At 44.1% G+C, this 6313-nt stretch overlaps 1 pseudogene; it reads right to left on the minus strand.

The window, feature by feature from the left end:
- Positions 1–2295: 2295 nt before the first annotated feature.
- On the minus strand, positions 2296–4929 carry LOC100056553 (integrator complex subunit 12-like; annotated as a pseudogene).
- Positions 4930–6313: the final 1384 nt, after the last annotated feature.

Genomic DNA, 6313 nt, shown 5'->3' on the forward strand with positions numbered 1-6313 from the left:
CAACCAATATTCTTTTTCTAGTCTGGGATCCCACACCATTTAGTTACCATAGTCTCCTCTAGTCTGTGACAACTCCTCAGTCTTTCCTTGTCTTTCTTAATCTCGGCACTTTAGAAGATCATTGGTTAGATATCTTGTAGAATATACTTCAATTTGCATCTGCCGGATGTTTCCTCATGATTTGCTTGGAGTTATAGTTTTGTGTGTGTGTGTGCACTGAGGAAGATTAGCTCTGACCTAACATCTATGCCAATCTTCCACTATTTTATATGTGGCTCACTGCCACAGCATGGCTGATGAGTGGTGTAGGTCCATGCCCAGGATTCAAACCCGTGAATCCAGGCCACCAATGCAAAACATGCCAAACTTAACCACTAGGCTGTGGGGCCAGCCCCCTTAAATGATACATTTTTTGCAAGAATTCCACAGAAGTTATGCTGTTTCCTTCTCACTGTATCATTTCCAGACATAACATCATATCCAAAACATAGTATGTTTAATTAGTTAATGTCTTATTAATGGTGACGTTAACTTTGATCTTTTGATTAAAGTAGTGTCTGCCAGGTTTGTCACTTTCAATGTTACTATTTATCTTTTCGGAATTAATAAATATCTTGTGGGGAGATACTTAGTGACTATGCAAATATTCTAAGTAAACTTTCATTGACTAATTTCAGCACCCACTATGGATCTTGCCTGTAGCAAACGTTACCATAGTGTTTGCTTAATGGTGAGTTTCCTCATTTCCTTCTACATGTAATAATTGGGATTCTTCCTTAAGGAAGAGCTGTCCCCTCTCCCTTTATATATTTATTCATTCATGCATTCAGTGGGTTACTTATATCAGTATGTGGATATTCTATTCTAAGAGTTACAGTCTAATACTACCAATATACATTTTGTTGCTCAAATTTGGTCTTTCCAGCTTTGGCCTTTGGGAGCTACTTCAGGTTGGCTCCCATGTCTTTATGACAAGTTCTCTCTTTTTGTGAATATTTCCGTATATTTTCTGTACCAAACACGTTCCAGGCTTATCTTGAATTTCCTGTGTCCCGGTCCGGAAATCAGCCATTTCTCCAAGGACCCTTGTTTCCTTTTATTGGAAAAGGGTATTTGGAAACTAGGATCTGGTCACTGTCTGCATTCATTGCTTCTGGGATTTCAATGCTCCTGGGCCTCCTCAGCAGGAAACATATGTATATTCATGTAGATATATGTATATGTATGTATGTACATTAACCCGCACATACACACACCTCCATGTGTATATCTGTCTGCATATATATACATAATATAAAAACTAGAGTACAGCATTTTTCTTTTTAGCTTGTATATTTCTTTTTGTCTGGAGCCTACAGTACGCAGTCAAAATGCTGATTCAAAAGTTATTTAGGGTAATTCTTCCCCATCCCCTCAGCTCAGTGATAATAGTCATTTGAAATGCTGTTAGGTCGCTGGTGTTTGCATTCCATTTTGGTTTCCCCCACCTCCTGCTTGGTTTTGATTAATTACTTAATTTTTGAGCACATGAAACTTTCTCATGGTTCTAAGAATCCGAATTTTACAAAAAAATGTCCTCAGAGAGGTGGCATGCCCTCCTCATCCTCCTGCCCCATTTCCATTCCTTCTTCCTTCCACCCCTTTCTCACCCACCCTCTGTAGGTAACAATCTCATTTTCCCTGCTGGTTTTCTTTTGCGCGACTGAGCAGATACATGTATATTTTCTTGTAACCTCTTCTTTCTCCCCTAAAAGGCAACACACTACAGATGCTCTTTTGTACTTTTTTTTCACTTAATGGTAGATCCTGGAAATCACCTCTGTTTAAATTCACAAAGATCTCTCTTATATTTTTATAGCTTCATAGTACTCCATTGTATGAATGTATCGTAATTTATGCAACCATTGTCATGTGTGTGTCTGTGTGTGTGCGTGTGTGTGTGTGTGTGTATGGACATTTACATTGTTTCTAGGATTTTGAAATTGCAAACAATTCTGCAATGAAAAACATTGTATATATGCATTTTGTATCATTGAAGGTTTACATTAGTATATTTCTTTAAAATGTAAGTACTCTTTTTCTAGACAATTGTCCTATTCAATTATAACACAAAAAATTTAGGATTTCTTAGTTTAATCAAATATCTAGTATCCAAATTTCCTCAATTGTCTCATAAGGATTTCTTTTTTTTTCATTGTGAAGATTTTTATTAAATTATAATGTATTACAGTTTATGTCCTAATAATAAGATTTTAATCTTTAGGGTAACGTGATATAAAAACCTACTTGGCTATGTTACTTCTTGAGTTTCTTCTGGGTGGCTTTCGTCTTGACCGTCTGTAATCGCGTCACGGCATTGAGCCGTGATTCTTGAGAAGTTGGACATTTAAGTGATACTGAGGGAGAGTGGCTCGGTTCTGAGGTGGTTTTGCTGGTGGTACTTCTCTAGGCCCTGATGTCCCGCTATTTCCATTCCCACTTAGTTGGCTGCTGCTTCATAGAACTAAGCTACTGGGACAAGGAAGACCTACTTTGCTAACACTGTCACAACTAACTGAGCAACTGAAAAATAAATGAGAAGCAATAGCATATATTGGAGAATATGAGGAAACCATTTGGTGTAAAACTAATTCGACCTGACCTTGTTTTTCCAAAAGGTCCTGACCTTGGGCCAGATGTTATCTGCTTTTGTCACAGATTAATTGCCCCGAGGAACTCAAGGGTGGGTTTGGAAGCATTTAGTTGTTTTTCCAAATTCATTTTTCCCTTCTGTTACATTAATGAGGTGCAATCACCAACCACCCTGAACGGGACCAGGAACTGGACCAGGCCTCACCCCAAGAGCTATACCTGTGACCTTTGCCTTCTTTTTAATGCTAAAATCTCTCCAGGGGGAGCTGAGGCCTTATTACCATAACCTGCAATGTATGTGGAAGCATGTTTCCCAACTGAGCCTGTGCAAGTGAATACCCGCATCTCCATTTTGAATATTCATTCCGCGTCCGAAATAAATGTCCCTGCTTCCCTTTGTTCAGGGATGCTATGACTTTGGAAATGATTCCACATGGTCTCCTATTTGCTGCAAATATACTTCACTTTGTGAGACTAGTTACTTCTGGTGGAGAGTCTGATAACTCACCAGAAGGCGAACTTTGGTTTCGGTGACAATTTAAACATTTACAATGTGCCAAAGACAAGAATGATGCCCTTAAAGATAGGGATGTAGCTTCCCCCCATATCAGCATTTCTTTAAGGATAAGCACCTCTTCCTAGAAACTAAGGATTAATTACTGACCTGCTGTGCTCACCTTGTGACCCCTAACCTGCTGATCACCAACCTGCGGGGCCACTAAGCATCCTGTGACAGCAGTAAAAGAGATATTCCTGTCATATGTGATGTGTGCTCTTTGCTCCGCTCAGTACACCCCACTTCTTTGGTGCCTTGCCTTTCTTGGGGGAGGAAGGCCCTGGGCTAGTCCTCAGATCTGGTTCATAATAAGCTCATCTAAATTTTGATTTATAAATTGATTATGGATTATTTGTGTTGACAGTAACTAAGACTAGATTTGCCCAAAGTTGGAGGTGGAGGTGGTTTCAATGGTACAGTGGGTGTATTGCTGTTGCTGGAACCTATTTTGAAATCTATTCCACCGTTGCATGAGGTTGCCAGACCAGTCAAACCCACAGGCTTCCGGTTAGCTGATGAGGTAGCAGATTTCCCCCTGCTGTTCTGGGTCGCTGAACTCAATTTTGCTGTTAACGGACCAGAGAAGAAGTTTTAACAGCAAAAGCTGCCCATCCAGTTAGGTCACTAGTTCCTGAAGAGGAAACACTGGTACTAGAAGAATTCCAGAAATAACTCTGGATGCCTTGACTTCTGTTCTGTTAAATGCTAGAAAAGTTGTCTCTTATTTGAGTTTCGTTTCTGGTTTCTTAACCAATGGGTCTTTGACAGCTGGAGTTATACAAATAACAGTAGGGGCTGGCTTCTGTGGTGGTTTCTGAGCTTTCTGAGCCATTCTTTTCATTTGTCTGGTACATCGGGCACAATACCACACCAGGTGAGGATCATTCACTTCTTTGTCTGTCACCTGGGGCTTATGGCAATCTTAGTGGTGGAGACTGTGGCACTCCTTTCTACCAATGGATTACTGGATGCCACCGTCATGTGCCAACAAACAACCCAGGCCTATCTCATCTCCACAGCAAAATCATCAGCACTGGTCTACTCAAAGCTGGAAAGATCAGCCATAGCTAAATGCTTGCTGGTTTGGACGGTAATGGGAGAGGACTGTGTCTCTGGTTTCTCCAGTCCAGGTTTCTTTGGAAGATCAACGGCTTCAGTGATGTCAGATTTCATTTTATCAGCAGGGATACTCTCAATTTCTTTCTTTACCTTTTCCGTTGTAAAGACCTTGCCGTTATTACTGCCAGAAGGAAGACTGGATGATGTTTTGGGCTCTTGCTTACTAGAAATAGTTTTTGTGCTTGAAATTTTGCTTGACTCCAAGTCCTTTTGAGATGGACAGGATCTTGAATCAATGCCCCTAGCCAAAGATTCATCAAGAAACGCTTTTAGCTTTTCAGCAGGATCCTTACTCTTTGAATGTAAGAAGCCTAGTGCTTTCAAAGACATGGGATCAAGGGGCCAGCCCTGTGACATAGTGGGTAAGTCTGCATGCTCTGCTTTGGCTGCTCAGGGTTTGCAGGTTCAGATCCAGGGCATGGACATATGCACCACTCATCAAGCCATGCTGTGGCGGAAGGCATCCCATATACAAAATAGAAGAAGATGGGTACCAATGTTAGCTCAGAGAAAATCTTCCTCGGCAAAAAGAGGAAGATTGGCAACAGATGGTAGCTCAGGGCCAATCTTCCTCACAAAAAAAAAGATATGGGATCATGCTCCAAGTTCCCTGTAGCAGCCATTGCAAACATCACTCTGCCCACCGCCCCATCTGCTTCCAGTGGCCCCTTCCAAACCCCACCCAGCCCCAGCCAGCCCAGAGCTGAAGAACAAACCTTCATACAGATTTCTTTACAGTTGGTTTATTTGCATCGGGATCCAAGCAGGTCCACACATTGCATTTGGCGATAGGAATAAACATATTTTGAAGACGTGGTGATATCGAACCTGAAGTGAGTTTGCTCACCCATTGCGCAGCAAGCCAATCTCTGACACTGGGGGTAGTGGAAGAAAGTAGGAATTTATTATTGCACAGTGCTGAGCAAGGAGAGAGGGCGGCTAATGCTAAAATCCCAAACTCCCTGAAAAGCTAAAAGGAAGGGTTTTTATTTGGGGTTTTAGGTAGGGGAGGGGGAGCATATGGCCTTGCTGGTCAGAGCTTTCCCACCAGCCTGTCTTTGGCCTTGAGACTACTTGCAGAGAGGAGGGAGCCCCTGACGTTGCTGGTCAGCAGCTTTCCCCCCAGCCTGTCTCCTTGCAGAGAGGAGATAACGAATCCAGGCTTGTCCTTGGCTGTGTCTGTCTCCATGGAGGACGGTGGATTCTGGAGCCAGGAAGCCAGGGAGCAAGCAGGGAAAGAGTGTTTTGGTTTTAACCTCATATATGCTGGGTTTAATGTAGGGAAACTGATATCAGAGTGGGTATCAGTGGGTGAATGGATACAGATCTCAGGCAGTGGGGTGTGTGGGGGAATTGTGAGGAATTCCCAGAGCCCAGACTCGCACCCTTAGGTCACCAAGGAGTGCATGGTGCTGTGAGCGGTGCTCTCATCGTTGGTGAGGGAGCCCTGGGGACCCCGCAGGGCCATGCTCGACACTGGGAGCTCACAGGATGGTGTGGGAGGCAGTGCCCTTCATGTTTCTGAGAGGGTCACAGGGCTCGGTGGGGGCCCAGAGGAGAGCCCAGCTCCCCATGGGAAGCTCCGAGGGCCGGAGCTGAGTGCCGCCAGGGGGAAAGAGCCGGGCGGGCAGGGCTGGCACACGTGCCCAGGCAGGAAGGCAGGAGGACCCACCTAGCCCAGGAGTGTGATGGGGCTGGATGGAAGGGGGAAGGAGGACGTAAGGAGGCCACCCTGCAGGCAATGGGAGTCACTGAAGGAGTTCAAGAAGGGGGTGAGACTCAGATCTGCACTTTAGGAAACACTCTGGCTGTGAGCAGAAAACAGACTAGAGGGAGGTGAAGCCTCAGTCATGGAGACCCATTGGCAGGTCATTGGGGTGGTGGAGGTGAGAAATCAGTAGGCTCTGACATCAGACAGTGAACAAGGATGGCTGAGAGAGACGTGGGAGGCAGCTGAGAGGCTAGCGTCCCATCCGGCGGGAGGGCAAGGAGAGACAGTCAGGGGCA

The sequence above is a fragment of the Equus caballus genome, chromosome 20 (genome assembly GCF_041296265.1).
Source record: "Equus caballus isolate H_3958 breed thoroughbred chromosome 20, TB-T2T, whole genome shotgun sequence".
Classification (NCBI taxonomy): Eukaryota; Metazoa; Chordata; class Mammalia; order Perissodactyla; family Equidae; genus Equus; species Equus caballus.